A 17,145-nucleotide genomic window follows, 5' to 3' on the forward strand; every position below is an offset into this window, starting at 1 on the left:
GGTTGAAATTTTACTTCATAATTCATTCACTTCCACAAATGTTGATTGTAAACCTACCACATGCAAGGCACTATGTCAGGTGCTACAGAGGACGAGTTGAACAAAGACATTATCCTCAGAGAACTTAGAGCTTGATGGTTTATAAATTAAACACCAAAAACTCTCTATCAGAAGGCAGTGTATAGTTATGATAGAAGAATTGTTATAAAAGTGCTATGAGATATTAAAGGAGAGAGCTGACATTCTGATGTGGCAATCAGAGAAAGCTTCATGAAGTGGAAGGCATATGAAATGAGAAAAGATAGGTACTTTTTTGACAAAGATAAAGATGAGAGTGAGAGGTGAGAAGGAATTTCTGGGCACAGCTGGGTTAGAGTGTATCTATTACCAATAATCTTAAGTGAAAATCTTAGTGCTACAAAATGCAATCAAGATATGCATTTATTGGCCCTGGCCGGTTGGCTCAGCAGTAGAGCGTTGGCCTGGCGTGCAGGAGTACCGGGTTTGATTCCTGGCCAGGGCACACAGGAGAAGCACCCATCTGCTTCTCCACCCCTCCCCTTCTCCTTCCTTTCTGTCTTTCTCTTCCCCTCCCGCAGCCGAGGCTCCATTGGAGCAAAAGATGACCCGGGCGCTGAGGATGGCCCTGTGGCCTCTGCCTCAGGTGCTAGAATGGCTCTGGATGCAACAGAGCGACGCCCCAGAGGGGCAGAGCATTGCCCCCTGGTGGGCATGCCGGGTAGATCCCGGTCGGGCACATGCTGGAGTCTATCTGACTGCCTCCCTGTTTCCAGCTTCAGAAAAATGAAAAAAAAAAAAAAAAAGATATGCATGTATTGTAATTCACTCCAAAGGCTTTGAGAAAGCACATGATTAAGCCACACACGTTGCAAGATAGTTAAAAATAAAGAATATACAGGAACTCCTAACTTTTTGCTCAAATTTTATAAACCTAAAACTGATCTAAAAAATTAGTTTATTATTTTAAAAATTAAAGGTATATTATATTAGATGTCTGTTATACCTTGTTTTAAATGAAGAAAAAGCCATCCTTAACACCTTACTGCCTACCTTTGTCACAGGTGGCTTTCATTATCTTATGGATGATCCAGTCCAATAGGATCCAGTCCAACTCCATCCTCCTCAACATCGGAGTTCTTCAGCTCACCTTTGCCGAATCCACATCCACTAGGTCTTGTTATATCATTCAGTACTAAATTTTTAATCCCAGTTGTTCCGACCAGCTCTTCCTGTCCTTCCAAACCTACCATTTCCTATTAAATTTCTCTTTGAACCTTACAAAGGCCTACATCCTGCTAACCATACCAATTTCCCCAATTTTCCCTATCTAGCCAAGGATGCCATCATCCCATCAGCCATCCTCTCAGGTGCTCCTCAGATGCCTCACTCAATTGTCCTGCTGAACTCTCCCAGCAACAGCTGAGCCCTTGATAAATCTGCCTCTTCTCCCCTTTCTTTACCCCAAATAATTATCACAGCTGAAGAAACTGACAACACTGTACAGACTGCTTCCACTACAAATGGCCTCCAGCCTCAATTATGCCCTCAACACAAGGCAGCTCTCCCATTGTCCTGCACAGTCTGTAAACCTTCTCCAATCTCCTGAAACCCCCTCTCTTACCTATTTCACTCTCCCTCTTAGCAACTCTTTGCTAAGAACTTAATGCAAAGAACACAGAACTCATTATATATTACCTCTCCCAGCTTCAACCCTACAGCACTCGAATGTATCCATATCCATGCCCTCTCTTAACTCCTTCCTGCAGCTAATTCCTCCCTTTGTGCCCTGAGCCCACTCAATACTGCTACTTTAAGGAACATGCTTTTTTAACCGTCCTCTTTAGCTAATTTCTACCACAGTCTCTCTCTTCTCAGCAGTACAGCAGTCTCAAGTCCTTTCTATTTATAAAAACACAAAACCTCCATTAACCCCAGACCTCTCTCCCAACACAGCTACTTTCAGTTCTCTTTTCTCCTTTCCAAGCCAAGCTAATGGAGAGAATAATATTTAGTACTGCGTTTTCTTTCAAGCATCTGGAGTACCCATCTCCAAAGCAAGACAAGGAGGATACAAACGTACCTAGACTTGATAGTATTTTATACTACCTTCATGACACCACTCCCAAATGCTCCCAGGACTTCCTTCAAGCTACAGACTCCTCATGTCTCTGCCTTAGACACTGTTCGCAGTATTATCATGTGACTTTTCTCATTCTAATGCCATTCAGGACACTTGGTAGTATGTGCAGTTCAGAGTCAGACAGACCTGGACTCCTGGTTACCCACCAGCTGTGTTTCTGGCTTACCTGGGCTTGGAAATCAAAGATGTAAGCTTTGAGTAGTTTCCCACTCCTCACAAGATTTTGGTGTAATAAGCATGTTTCCTTGAAACCATTGAACTCTCACAGCTTTTTATTTCAACTGAGCTATCTCTGGTGACCTTCCCTTTCACTTGGAAATGTTTCCCCTCAAACTTTTTCTCTGCCTGAAGGAATTCCCCAACTGAATATGGAGACGGAAATTACACGCAATTCACATGCAAATCAAGGCTTCCAGCAGAGTTGTTAAACCTACCATTTCTGGAGTTAAATTCTGAGCTCAAAGCCTCCCCAGCTTTCTCATCTATAAAGTGGAAATAAAGATATCCGCTTTGGCCCTGGACGATTGGCTCAGAGGTTAGAGTGTCAGCCCAGCGTGTGGAAGTCCCAGATTCAATTCCTGGCCAGGGAACACAGGAGAAGCGCCCATCTGCTTCTTCACCCTTCCCCTCTCCTTCCTCTCTATCTCTCTCTTCCCCTCCCTCAGCCAAGGCTCCATTGGAGCAAAGTTGGCCCGGGCACTGAGGATGGCTCCATGGTCTCCACCTCAGGCGCTAGAATGGCTCCAGTTGCGATGGAGCAACACCCCAGATGGGCAGAGCATCGCCCTCTGGTAGGCATGCCAGTTGGACCCCAGTCAGGCACATGCAGGAGTCTGTCTCTCTGCCTCCCTGCCTCTCACTTGGAAAAATACAGAAATAAAAAAAAGATATCGGCTTTGCAGGAGAGCTGCAAAGAAGAAATGAGATGGTAAATTAGAGTTTAGCACAGTTGAAGCACATTGGAAATTGTTAGTGATATCTGTAAATTTGCCTATTCACTTATGGCTTTAAAGGAAGAAGAGAGCACATATGTTTGGAACACTCAAGAAGAACTTCATTCAGTAGGTAGCCTTATGATCTCTCTTTAGGGCAAGATGGATGCCCTGCATCTGTCTACAAACCTGGCATAGAAACCTTGAGTCTACCAGAGTAAGCAATTTATGGATCATGGGCAGAGATGAAACTTTATACATGCTAAAATTGACAATACTTATTTATGATTGCATCTGGTCAATTCATTCATTCAATAAATTTCTATTAATCTGTTTGATTTGAAACAGGCAATAGTTGTTGAGGTGCCATAATACTCATAACAGTTAAAAAAACAAGCAAAGGATATTTTGAATAAGTGTTTCTGTGAAATAAATTTCAAAAGAGCACACTTATTATTAATGACAGGCAGTGTATTATGTGTTTCCTGGCTTATCCTGTCAATGTATTACTTGTTGTAAGGGAAGAAAAGTGGGTAATTATATTTTACATGAACATCAAGTCAAGTGTTTCTTCCTGTGGTAAGATTATCCCTATAATGCCAGGAAAAATGAAAAAATAAATGTCTTTCTTTAAATGTCTTTTAGAAAAACGAGTAAAACCTGATAAAGTGGTTTGTAGTCATTGAACATAGAGCTATTCCCATTAAAATAAACTCTGTGGATAAGTCTGAATTATTTTGCCATGTTGGTGTTGGGCAAATGAGTTTGTAAAATTTGTATTTTTTTAGTTTGCTTAATTTTATTGTTACAAAATGGCACTGGGCAGCCACGTGTGTGCTTGCCCTCAGAGCAGGGCAGTTGATTACAAATTGTGGATTACCTTCCTGCTTGGGAAGGGCCATTGTTTTGCTAATGTTTGCTGGAGGAGGGGTCTTTGTAGGCCGAGCCAGTTTTACAGGGAGAGCTGAGAGAATGCAGAATGCTGAAAAAGAAGCTAGTTTTGAAGAGAGAGAAGAAGAAGAGGCAGAAAGAAGCCATGTTTTTCAGAGTGAGAGAAGGAGTGCAGATGGGGAATCAGAGCTGAGGGGCTTTTCGAGCTCCGCTGAGACTGGTGGGGCCTTTGATTCTAGGAGGAACCGGAGAAGATTCTGCTGGTTATGGAACCGGAAAATGCATCAGGGCTTTGGGAGCCCTGAATGAAAGGGAGGTGTTTTCCCTGTGTGTTTGGTCATTGGCCTGTGTGAGACTTTAATAAAGGAATGGCCCACCATTTTTTGGCTACCCTGTTTCTTTACTGTCTGTCAGAATCCAATGAGAACCTGCATGTGAATGGTCATGATGGTGGTGGCCCCTGGCCTTACAGTTAGTAATTTGTTGTATCAAATCTTGCTTAGCATGAAATTAAATATATAAAGTTTACATCAGAACAAAATAAATATCAATATCATTATTAATTAAAACATTGCTGATGGACCCAAATAATTTTGTAGTAAGAGTTTTAATTCTACCTATGTATGTGTTAACAAGGTGCAAACTTAAGGCTCCAAAATGAACAAGTGACTTTTAAATCTTGTTTTATAATATAGAAACTAATTGTTATCTCAGATGTCTGTTGTAATAATTGCCTTCAAAATATATCAAAAAACATAGTTGAAATTGTGTCATTAAGATTTGTATATTCTGCCCTGGCCGGTTGGCTCAGCGGTAGAGCGTCGGCCTGGCATGCGGCAGACCCGGGTTCGATTCCCGGCCAGGGCACACAGGAGAAGCGCCCATTTGCTTCTCCACCCCCCCCCTTCCTCTCTGTCTCTCTCTTCCCCTCCCGCAGCCAAGGCTCCATTGGAGCAAAGATGGCCCGGGCGCTGGGGATGGCTCCTTGGCCTCTGCCCCAGGCGCTAGAGTGGCTCTGGTCGCGGCAGAGCAACGCCCCAGAGGGGCAGAGCATCGCCCCCTGGTGGGCAGAGCGTCGCCCCTGGTGGGCGTGCCGGGTGGATCCCGGTCGGGCGCATGCGGGAGTCTGTCTGACTGTCTCTCCCCGTTTCCAGCTTCAGAAAAATACAAAAAAAATAAAAGATTTGTATATTCTGCATAAAAATGATCTAAGAGGTTCTAATATTCATTAGTATTCTATATCTGAATCTTATTCCCAAGGAATTTATTAGAGGACTTTGCCTGGGTTCTACTAGTATCACCCAATTATTGAAGTTTGATATAACATTCTGGACTCTAGTCATCAAAGAATATTTTTTGTATCTCTCATAGATGTGATGCTTGAAATACTCTGACCTGATTTTGTAGATAGAGCTCATCACCACTTGGAGAGGTTCTGGAACTTTCTCCTTCACCCATCCCCTCACCTTATATCCCATCCAGAGCCATTCCTTAGTTCCTTGGGAAACTTTGCCAGGTGTATTAATCAGTTTTTGCTTCATACCAAAAATTCACAGTGGTTTGCAAAAACAAAGCATTTACTTCTTGCCAATGGGGTAAGAAATACCTGCTCTTAACTGTGGGTCAGGTTCAGTTATGTCCCATGAGTCTTTCATTCTGAGACCCAGGTCAAAAGAACAGTGACTTCTGGGCTAGACTCTTCCTAATGTAGAAGGTGGGAATGCAGATCCCGCAGAGGTCAAATCAAATGATGCAAGCACATTCAAAGCTTTTGTTCACATTCATTGGTCAAAACAACTTTCATGGCCAGCCCCAACATCAGTGGAGAGGGTGAGAAACTCTTCATCTAGGTGAGAAAGGGAAGACCGAGTGAGTATTTGCTGAATAGTACCCCACTCAACATACCCTCATAGACCAGAATAACAAAAATAAACAGTGCATTGCAGAAGGGGAAGCAGTCACTGGTCTATAGCAATTCTGAAATCTTCCTGAGCAAATATCGCCATGTCCCCGACCTGGAGGTAGAGTCCCTTCATTAGGCTCCAGTTCTGTTCCCTAGGAATACCTCTTCTCACCATTGTACTCATAGCTTCTGGCTCCACCTTCTGGAAGATAATTTCCCATGATCCTCCTTGGCCACATCTGAAGGAGAATATGTTTCCCCGGTAGCTGACCAGCTTCCTCATCCTGCTGCCTGCCTGCTGAACATTGGGGTCCCTCAGGTTTCTTTCTTTGTTTAAATAAAATTTTAATTAAGAACAATTTTATATTTCCACAAAAGTTACTAAGACAGTATGAGTGTTCTTTTTCATATACCCAGTACCTAATTTCTTTTATTATTAATATCTTAAATTAGTATGGTACAGTTGCCACAATTCATGAACCAATAGTGATACATTGTTATTATCCTAAGATCTATTTTTTTTTAATTGCACTAAAAGTCACAGTCTCATTTAGAAAAAAAAAAATTCAGTCTCTTTTATTCCAGGACAGGGTGCTTTGGATTTAAGTTTTTCTTAGAAACAATTTTAAAACTTCTATTGTGATTCAGTCAGCACTATTGAGACAAGAGGCACAGCCACAATAATTTTCAAGTCGTTTCTCAGGTCATGTCAACTTCATTACAAATAGTTAGAGCTTATCAGGCTTTGTGGAACCTAGTCCTTCTCTCTCTCTCTCTCTCTCTCTCTCTCTCTCTTTCTCTTCTCTCTTTTATGAGACGTTTTGTCTATAAAAGAAATTTACTGAGTGTCACCTTAATCCATCCAAACATTTACCAAAGAGTCTGATGGGGATTTTTTTATCTTTGTCCTGAGACTGGTTCTTATGCATCTTAACCAGCCTTTGTGGCCTTCAGCATTTCTTAATTTTTTCTTTTCCTATATGAAGTTGAGAAACAGTTCTGTTTTTCAAATTTTCAAGCCTCATAACTTCTGAAGCCACTCTTTTCTCTTTCATCCCTGCCTGCAAGCAGGCCAAGTCTTTTTTGAAAGACCTTACCCAAGTCAGCACCAGCACATGCTAGTAACGGACTGTTTTGAAATCACAACACCAAAACCACATATTCCTAGCTATGGTTTTGTCTTCAAGTTATCACTGGTGACAGTTGTCCCAAGTATTTGCTACGAGATACCATGAACTATCATTTTTCCAGTCTCTGAAAGTCTGCTGCCTGCTATTAGTTCCAAGACCAACAACGCATATTTTAAGCTTTCATCACAGCAGCACCACATTTTTAGGAACAAATTTCTGTATTAGTCAGCTTTTGCTTCAGTAATGCTGTGTAATAAACAGCTACCAGATCGCTGTGACAAATGGAACAAAGACATTTGGCTCAGGGGTCTGAGGCTGCCTGTGGCGGCCTGTCCCGCTTCTGGGCCCTCGCTCCAGGGCCCAGGCTGCGGACAGGGCCCAGGCTGGCCAAGCCAAGTCTCCCCAGCTCATTGTAAGACTCTGCCAGTCATGCAGGGAGACCCAGTGAATGGAGAGAAGTGAGAGAGCAAATACTTCCATGACAATACTGCAATCTGCCTCACCAGACAAAGGGTGGCCTTTATTATTTGTCATTCAGGCGGTCACGCAAATGTAGGGAGAGTAGAAAGGGAAGGATGCAGCTGTGGTGAAGGAAAATTTTTTAAAAATATGCTACCACTCACAATTCTAACCCCACCTTTTCTTCGCTCCTAAATGGTTCCTTTCCTAAAAAACCAGGCCGGGCTGATTTTCCTTGAGACCTAATTTCCAAGGAGCTGGGGCTGCATCTACACCCAATTTCTGAGGGGAGCGCAAAGGTTTTCCGGCTTCACCCCTGAATGCTGCTCAGCCTCCCCAGGGGCCACTCTCTTGGTCTTCACATGTTGTGTCCCACTCCGGAGACTGTCTTTCTGGCCCTGCTACCTCCGCAGCAGATGAGAGCTCTCTCTCTCTTTTCTAAATTTTATTTAGAAAATTAAATTTAACAGGGTGACATTGATCAATAAGAGTATATAAGTTTCAGGCAAACATTTCTATTATTGCTCTCTTCTAAGGGGGGATGGTCCTTTTGCCTTTTAAGGAATTTACCTGACAGGTCCTGAGTTCTTCCCTAGCCTTGGGCAAAGGTAAAGCTGAGGCAGAGTTGCTCAGGCCTGGTCCTGACTACACCGTTCCCATCCTCAATGTCAAAGCCCAGGGTCCTAGCGCCCCGTTGTCCCTCTGCACTGCTCTCCTGGGGTGTTGGACAGCAGGCCCTAGCCTCACCTGTAATGCCTATGTTTTCCTCAGTGCCCTCCTCTCCTCGTCCCTACTGGCTCCAGTTCCTTTGGGCCATTGACACCTCTCACTTGGTTTCCTGCCCCAGCTTTCCAGCCTGCTCTGCCTCTAATCTACCCACCTCCAAACTAGTCTCCATTCACATTGATCCAGAGTGATCTGTTCAGGGTGAAAATATGACCTATGGCTCTCTTGAGTTAAATCTGTCAATGTTTTTATACTTTGCCTATAGTAAATAAAATGTAGCTTTTCATGTGTGTCCCCTTTTGCCTCCAAATATTCAGTTTTAGTAAAGGGTCAGGCTTCCCCCTCCCACTCAGATTCTCACACCCCCAGGCTCCTGGACACACATGGAATGGCCCTGCTGTTCTGCTGGACAGGCCTCCTGGGCAGCAGACTGGAGCGCAAAGCCTCAGCGCCCCACGAGACTGCCCTCACCCAGGCCAGCACAGCCCACGCCACACCAGACTCCCCACAGGGGAAATGACTGCTGACAAAGATGTCATCAAACTGCCAGCACATGACGCTAACTCCACAAATTGTGAAACTTAAGTCCTGCGCCCACCAGATCCTGTCTCTGTGGTATCAGGAAGTAAGAAAGAAAGAAAGGTCAGTGGAGAAGGGGAAAAAAATAACATTTCAGGAAACTGGAAATAATTCTCTTCTTCAGGATTTCAGAAAATACAAGACAATTCCTGTCTGAAGTAGGGGTAGATGCCCTCCTGAGTGAGGTACCTTCTTAAGATTCGCTGGCAGCATTGCCGGGAGGCGGAAGACATCATTCTTCAGCAGTCCATCCATCTCATACGCGAAGAGGTGCGGGGATCTAGTGCCATCACAAAGCTGATAGCACTCTTAGGAAATAGTCCATTAGAGTCGTGTTTGCTCATACATAGATCCTTCTTTCTGGGACAAAATTACTGTTCTCTTTTGAAATGATCTTAATCAAGCCTGTTTGTTTGTTTTCAAGGAATAAGCACACCAAACTTACTCAAGCAAAACAGCATGGTTATTGTAAGGATTCTGGAAACTCATAAACTCAAGGTCAAGAAAGTGGGCCGTATGAGTAACTGAAATAGGGAATTGGCAACTGTAGTAAAAATTGAAACCAAATCTGAGCAGTCTGTGTTGGTATTGATATTGTCGTGTAATTATTAATGCCACTAGCCCAGGAAACCAAATGCTGGGCTTGTCCAATGCCAGTTGAATCCAGCCTCTCTTTCTCCCTGAAACTGACCCCCCTACCACTCTCTATGCAGGGAACCTGCATGTAATTGTTTCCTGCACATGACAGCCACTGTTGGAACCAGACAAGGTCTATGACCCAAAGGCGCTTGTCCACTGCTGGCCAGAACCCCATGAGGTGGGTCACTGGAAAAGTCTCACACCATTAGTATCAATGGTAGTTAGCCAAGCCAATTGGAAGGACTGACCAGTGAGTAATAAAGGTGAGTGGAACCGATTTTTGGAAAGACACAGATACCATAGTTAAGAGATCGTGCTGGCTCAAGAGAGCTGGAGACAGTCGCTGGCCTCTGGGAGTATCTGTCCCAGTTCTAGTTTGTAAGTACCCGTATTAGTTTGCTGGGGCTCCTACAACAAAGCACCACAGACTAAGTGGCTTAAACGGCAAAAATGTATTTTCTCACAGTTCTAGAGGCTGGAAGTCTGGCAGCAAGGTATTGGCAGGATTGCTTTCTCCTTGGCTCATAGTTGCACATCTCCCTGTGGCTCCACAGTGTCTTTCCATTGTGCACATCTGTGTCCTAACCTCCTCTTCTTATAAAGACACCCGTCAGATTGGATTAGGCTCCATACTAATGATCTCATTTTAACTTAATTACCTTTTTAAAGAGCCTATTTCCAAATATACTGCTCACAAAAATTAGGGGATATTTCAAAATGAATATGAAGCAATAAAAAAAAAAGAAGCATTTGATTTTTTTTATTAAACAAGACCATCAGAAAAGCAAATGACCAAAGAAAGTTGTTTGATTATGCAAATGAGGTGCAAAACCAACTTTTAGTTCATTGGTGAAAATGCACTATACAAAAGGCTGAAAGTACTGGAGTATCTGCACATTCCCTGATCCCCTAATTTTTGGGAGCAGTGTACAATCACATTCTGAGGTATTGAGGGTTGGGATTTCAATGTATGACTTTGAGGAATCCAATTCAGTTTAGAATAGTGCCCCTCCCATATTGTGAGCCTATGTAATCAAAGGAACCTAACAAGCTGTATTAGGACTCTGTTGTAAGTGGCAGAAAACCCAATTCAACCTTTAGGAAAAAGGGAATTTATTGGCAGCAGTAAGTGAAAAGTTGAAGTATCACCATTTTTAGGCATATCTGGCTCCAGAACTCAAGTAAGGTCATTTTATCTGCCAGAGTCCTGGCAGAGTCCTAATTAGTCCTGCTCTATCTAATTAGGCTTTTACAAGAGGACTGCTAATGGTAAGGGTGGAGCTCAGGAATATGACAAGGGGTGTTGAAGTATCAGAGCAAGTAACAGTGGGACACTGTCACCATCTCTAGGTTTGAAGGAGCAAAGCCAGAGTGGTTCCTGGACCCTGAAGACCGACAGTTGTGGCAACAGTCCCCCGACAGGAGCTATATAGCCTTCAGTAGAAAGACAATCAGCCTGAAGGAGACCCCACGGAAAGAGATTGGGAAGAAAGTAATTGCTTTTCCAGGACTCCCACCTGGATGCCACCTGGGAGCCAGAGGGGAAGATAGGTTGACAGAGTCCATTTTTAGCCAGCTGGCAGAGAGAAGGAAGGGGAAGATCTAGGAGCAAGGGGCAAACACCCAGCCCCGTCACTGAGACTTGATCTCCATCTCCATCTTTTGTATTGGTGTCCTTCTCAAATAGGGTCTCAGCTCATCACTCTTACAGCTTTCAATCTGTTGCCCAAATTTTTCTAACAAAAATACAGAATTTAGTCTCATTGGCCTGGCTTATATTGCCAGAACAATCTCTATTTCAGTCTGTATCTATGCATCTCTAAATCAATCACTGTGACCAAAGGACAATTGAGCTGGTCATGGTCACCTGAATACCCTTGGAACTAGGAAGGTGGCATTAATTCCATAGAAACACATAGTGTGAACTAGGGAAGAGTGGCTGTCCAAAGGAAAATTCAGATGTTCTTAACAGAAGAAGGGGGAAGAAATACATCAAGGCTAAACAGGCAAAAGCAATGCATGTATGTTGCATTACCCAGACTACTCAGAGTCTAGTCCTTGGTAAATATGTAATGACTGATTGCATTGATTGGATGCAGTATGTTTTGAGAACTATTCATTGCACATACAGTGTTTCCGTAAAGTCATGGTGCACTTTTGACTGGTCACAGGAAAGCAACAAAAGTCGATAGAAATGTGAAATCTGCACCAAATAAAAGGAAAACTCTCCCAGTTTCATACCTATTCAGTGCAGTTCGATGTGGGCTCACGCACAGATTTTTTAGGGCTCCTTAGGTAGCTATCCCGTAGAGCCTCTACAGACTCGTCACTGACTGATGGCCTACCAGAACAGGGTGGTTTCTCCACCAAACTGCTGGTTTCCTTCAACTGCTTATCCCACTGAGTAATGTTATTCCTATGTGGTGGCGCTTCGTTATAAACGTGCCAATATTCATGTTGCACTTTGGTCACGGATTCAGATTTAGCGAGCCACAGAACACACTGAACGTTCCTCTGTACCGTCCGCATCTCAACTGGCATGGCCGTGGGCTGCTCCGCTGTATACACGGTGTTACGTCATCATCTGTGCATCGCACATGCTGCCACATCATCCTACAGAAACTGGGAGGGTTTTCCTTTTATTTGGTGCAGATTTCACATTTCTATTGTCTTTTGTTGCTTTCTTGTGACCGGTCAAAAGTGCACCATGACTTTACAGACACACTGTAGTTGGAGCTCAATAAACATTTCCAAAAATTTGTTGGAGTATAAATGGTAATAATTCATGGACAGAATTATTTTTGCAATTGACTAGGAGATGTTTCTGAATCTAAAGGATATTTTTCCACTTCCAGTCTTTATAGTGATCCCTATGAATTTTGACTTACAATGATTAACTTCTTGTTTGTAGAAATCTATATTTATACCCCAAACATTGCCTCTTTCAGTGTACTGAATTATTTTGTAAACCCTGTTTATTTGCTTTTATTAGACCACAGTCTTGAGAATTTCTGGCTTGTTTACACACATCACCAAGTATTTTTTTAGACCTCATTTAGCCAAAAACATCATGAAAGGGGCAATAAACTGAAGTAAGATTAGCAAACAATTTAAATTTTACTGTTAATAAGCTTTCTTTGTTTCTGCTCATTACAGATGACTATCAGTGTTGATAAGAGTAGTTTATTAAATGGATAAAAATTAATATTGTCTTTAAAAAGTCAAGCTGTCTTTATCTGATCTCAAAGGTGAGCTTGTAAGATGAATTCTTCTGGTGTTTGCTTGTCATTTGAGCTTAGCTTTCCTTCTACCCACACCCACTGGTTTTTTGTTCAGCTCCAGCAAGTTTTTGGCAATGGCTCTGTCAAGGGCTCTCTGTATAAGAAGCCCTGCCAGTAGGGCTTAAGCAACATTTTTCAGGGGTTGGGCTGACATTGAAAATCAAAGAATTTCCAAAATATAAGCATCACCATTTTTAAAGTTTTGATGTCATTGGAAGTTTCAGATAGGGAAACTTCCCCTTTATGTCTCCTATATTCTATATAGATAGCAATTAATTATGTTTTATTTCATAAATATTTATGCAATGGACAAAAGAAGCAGGAACCCTACCTTAATGGAACTTAATCTCCTGTGGGAAGTCCTTAAATGCCTGGATGATGGGGACTGTCATGGTGTCTGCAGGTATGCATGTGTAAATACATGCAAGGTGGTGCACCTGTTGTCCACTCATCCTTGTACAGAGCACACCAGGGAGAACAGAAAGGAAAGTCTGACATTATGGTGCATCTACTTTTCCATCATCTGTGCCAACAAAGGCAAATCAGACCTATTTAATTTTGGAGTACATGGCAAACAGCAAGAGTGGGAGATTTAGCTTCTTTCTCATCACTTACAAGGATGAGAAATCCCTGCCTCTTGTATTAAGCCTTTCTGATCATTCCAGCTCAAAATGTTCTTATTGTCCCCTTTTCGTTCAACTCTAATGGCACTTAGACTTAATCATACAATCTCTTATAGTAGTATTGGATTTTATAGATGTCTCCCTATGCTCCTTCAGAGAAGGGACCACCAGATTTAGTGCTTTTTTACATTCTCCATAGCCTATAGTCTGGGGGAGAGCAGAAAACCTATAACTACTGACTAGAATAACAGGAATGCTTTGCTCAGGTTAATATTAAACTTAGTTTGCATTCTCAGACCATAAACCACCCAGTTATTACAGTGCCATTTGTGTAGGAGCAGCTTCAAATGTACCAGTAACAGAATAGATCTTGTCTGGCAGCTGGAGGAAATAGACCAGGCCTAATAAAAATCTAATAAATTAAGTCAGAACTGACCCAGAGAACATCAGAGCTGGAATAGTTTCTATATAAAAAAAAGTCATTTGGTGCATAGCCTGTCATTTTACAGAAAGTAAACAAGGTGCTTAGAGGTTGTGACTTGCTCAAGGTCACATTGAATTTAGGGATAGAGCCCAGAACTATAACTCCAGTTCTTGGCCAAGTTGTTGGCTGAAGGGTCAGGTCAGGAAGTCATCCAGATGTAGGTTCAACCTTGTGTGTGCTGAGGCATCACAGTAATAACTACCATTTTTAAAACCCTTTTCAAAAGGGTTTCTGGCATTGTGTCAAGTGCTTCTTATGTGGTAATTCACTAATTCATTTAATATTCACAACTGGTCTGAGGGAGGGCTCCTCCTGAAAAATGGAACATGTACGCAACATATATTAAGAGATTTGTTGCAATTTATTGTGGGAGCTGACTAGGGAAGTCTGTAGGGAAGGAGAGGCTGGAATTTGGGATGCGGAGTGAAGCTGCAGTCCACAGGTGGAATTTCTTCTTCAAGGAATCCTCAGCCCGATGTCTAAGTCCTTTCAGCTGATTGAATCAGGCTCACCCAGGTTATCAAGTCAGTTAACCTAAAGACAACTGACTGGACATCTGCAAAACACTTTCACAGCAACACCTAGACTAGTATCTGATTGAAAAATTAGAGACTGTAGCCTACAATTACGCATAAAACTGACCATAACAGGTACTATTATGCTTAACTAGTTCCCCAAATCACAGGGCTAGTGTGGTTCAAACAAGTTTGAAAATATGATGTATATGTTTGCTCGCTTGTAGTTTGCATTGTGTGTGGGGTCAGGCTGTAAGCAAGCAGGGTCCTTATAGCCTAAGGCTTAGTTTAAAGACTAAGCCTTTCCCACCCTTTTAATACTAAGATCTGCTCAACACTAAGCTTTTCCCCACACCCTTGACTATTGTATGATGTGGGGTGGTGCACTCTTATGAGGAATCCCATTTATGCCTCAGATAAGTGGCTTTGTATCAGAGACTTCCTTGTTTGTATACTGGATTAAAGGCTTTAATTTCTACACTATAAAATAAGGGAGACCAGGGACTCCCTGTCTCTCGGGTTCCTGAAATTAGCACAGCAAAGGAGAAGCAGCCAAGATGGCAGAGTGCTGAAGAAGAAGCCAGTTTGTGCAGAGAGAAGGAGATGGGGAACAGAGGTGAATAAGGCTGGTGAGGTAGAAACCTTTGATTCTAAGAAACTCAGATAAGTCAGTGGCTTTGGGAGCCCTGAATGGAAAGGGAAGTGTTTTTCTACTGTGTGTATTTCTCACCCGCCGGGTGCAAGCTAGGATTAAAGCTAATGACCCACCAGTTCTTGGCTCCGTTGTTTCATTACTGTCTGTCCGAATCAAATTCGAACCTGTACGGGCCAGGCGGCTGTGATGGTGGCCATGGCTACTGGCCTTACAGCTAGTCAGTGTCAGAGTCGAGACCCCAGAGCCATTCTGGCTGTCTGCATGATCTGTGTCTGATCCCTGCAATGTGCAGTCTCTTTGTGCAGACTAGAGCAAGTTCTCATACTGCTCTGAGCCCCAGATTCTTTCCCCTGTGAAATGAAGAAAATCACATCAATGGAACCAGGTTGATATGCGAAAAGGAGAAAAAGTGAGTTGTTAGCATATAGGAAGCATGCAACAAACATTAGTTTCCTTTCCTTCCCCTTTGCACTACATCACCGTCATACTCCCATCCACACCCACACCCACGTGAGCTGTGCTCCCTACCGAAATTAATGCCACAAGACAGGCCCTGGCTCAAGGGTGGGTATCTTGCTGAAATATTACACAAACATTGCAGTTTCAAGGAGTAGCAATGCTGTGACTTTCCCCTTGATTCCTTAGGTGTTCTTTCTGATCCACCCACTCTTCCTGTCCTGCATTAACTCCTGTCTACTGGAAGATCGGTTTGCTTTCTTAGGCAGGTGAAAGAGGACAAATGGGCTGATTTTAGCTCTTGTTCTTTTAAGTTTACTCGTGCCTCATCTGAATTCAGATCTCTTTTCTAGGAAAGAAGTATTTCTTGCTTCACATAACAAATGTAAGAAATGATTTTGTGTGTTGACACTTTGTGAGCATGTTCCCAAAAGTGACTGTCTACTACTTTCTGGAACATTGAAGGTTGTCTGCAAGGGCAAGACGATTGGATCTTTAGGAATTCTATTGTTTTCCTTGACTTAGGTAGGACGAAATGAGGTAGATTACTCCTGCTGTGTTCTCAAGATAAGGGCAGTCACAACCCCAGGTCCAATAACCAAGCAGTACCACCTGATATTTTGCAGTTTATCTGCCCAAACTCAAAACCAATAATTTCAGAAGACCTTCATGGCCTTGACATTAACTATACCAAATGAAAATATTGAAAATATTTCTTCCCTCTGGAAAGCCACAGCTGCATGTTTTTCTGTATACCACAACCTGCACTTCCTGGTGGAGGAGAAGATGTTTTTTGAATGCCTCACCTGCCTTAACTTTCCATTCCTGAAGACATCTCATAACAGGATCTCTGCACCTCATCCAGGTGCCAGGGGTGATGGAGAATATACTACGAGTCTCAAATATACTCATAGGGGTCTCCAACATGTGGTCCTATCCACATGTTTTCTTTGGGCCATTTATCTTGTTGCCCTCTCCCGTTCTCTACTCTCACTAGTGCAAACATCTTCCTGTGTCCCCCTGCTAACTCCTACCTTCTCGCCTTACTCTCAGCAGATGACCTTGTCATCTCCCTTGCAGAGAACCTGAAGACTAGCAGACAGAAACTCCCTCAACTCTAGGATTAACTGACCACTTCCTGCTTTCCCACTAAAACCTTCCTGTATCAGCCCCTTTCCTCACTTCCTTCCCTCAACTCTCCCATCTAGGTACTAACTAGGCCCAACCCTGCTTAGCTTCCGAGATCACAAGATCGGGTGCTTTCAGAGTGGCATGGCCGTAGATCCTTCCCTCAACTCTCAAAAGAACGGATATTCCTTCTCTTATTCCATGTAAATCCTTCCATTTATCTCTTCCTCCATTCCCCAAATTCTCCATTGTTCCCTTTCTGTTCTTTTAGACTCTTTTTTACAAGAGCCTATCCAACAGCGTTTAAAAGAGGTGCAAGTCTTGCCTGGAAGGAAGGGAAGAAGGAAGGGGGGAGGGAGGGGGAAGGGCGGGAGAGAGGGAAGGAAAAAGGGAAGGTAAAGGGAAGGAAAAAGGGAGAGAGGGAGGAAGATAAAGGAGAGGAGAAGAGGGAGAGGAGAGGAGAGGAGAGAGGAGTCGAGAGGAGAGGAGAGGAGAGGAGAGGAGAGGAGAGGAGAGGAGAGGAGAGGAGAGGAGAGGAGAGGAGAGGAGAGGAGAGGAGAGGAGAGGAGAGAGAGGAGAGGAG

General features: G+C 43.1%; 1 protein-coding gene across 3 annotated transcripts in view; it reads right to left on the bottom strand.

Moving 5' to 3' along the window:
* The window catches only part of DNAJC5B (DnaJ heat shock protein family (Hsp40) member C5 beta), a 121,205-nt gene that overhangs the window by 94,384 nt on the left and 9,676 nt on the right, over window positions 1-17,145 (bottom strand). The window contains exon 1 of one of the 3 annotated variants that reach the window (XM_066372455.1): window positions 8,971-9,044. The exons of 1 other annotated variant lie outside the window; for it this stretch is intronic. The gene's annotated coding sequence lies outside the window, so the exon portion shown is untranslated. Of the gene's footprint in view, window positions 1-2,101; window positions 2,156-8,970; window positions 9,045-17,145 lie in introns of those variants that run through there. One more of the 3 variants, XM_066372457.1, reaches the window with a different exon arrangement.

The sequence above is a fragment of the Saccopteryx leptura genome, chromosome 3, assembly GCF_036850995.1.
Source record: "Saccopteryx leptura isolate mSacLep1 chromosome 3, mSacLep1_pri_phased_curated, whole genome shotgun sequence".
Taxonomy (NCBI): Eukaryota; Metazoa; Chordata; class Mammalia; order Chiroptera; family Emballonuridae; genus Saccopteryx; species Saccopteryx leptura.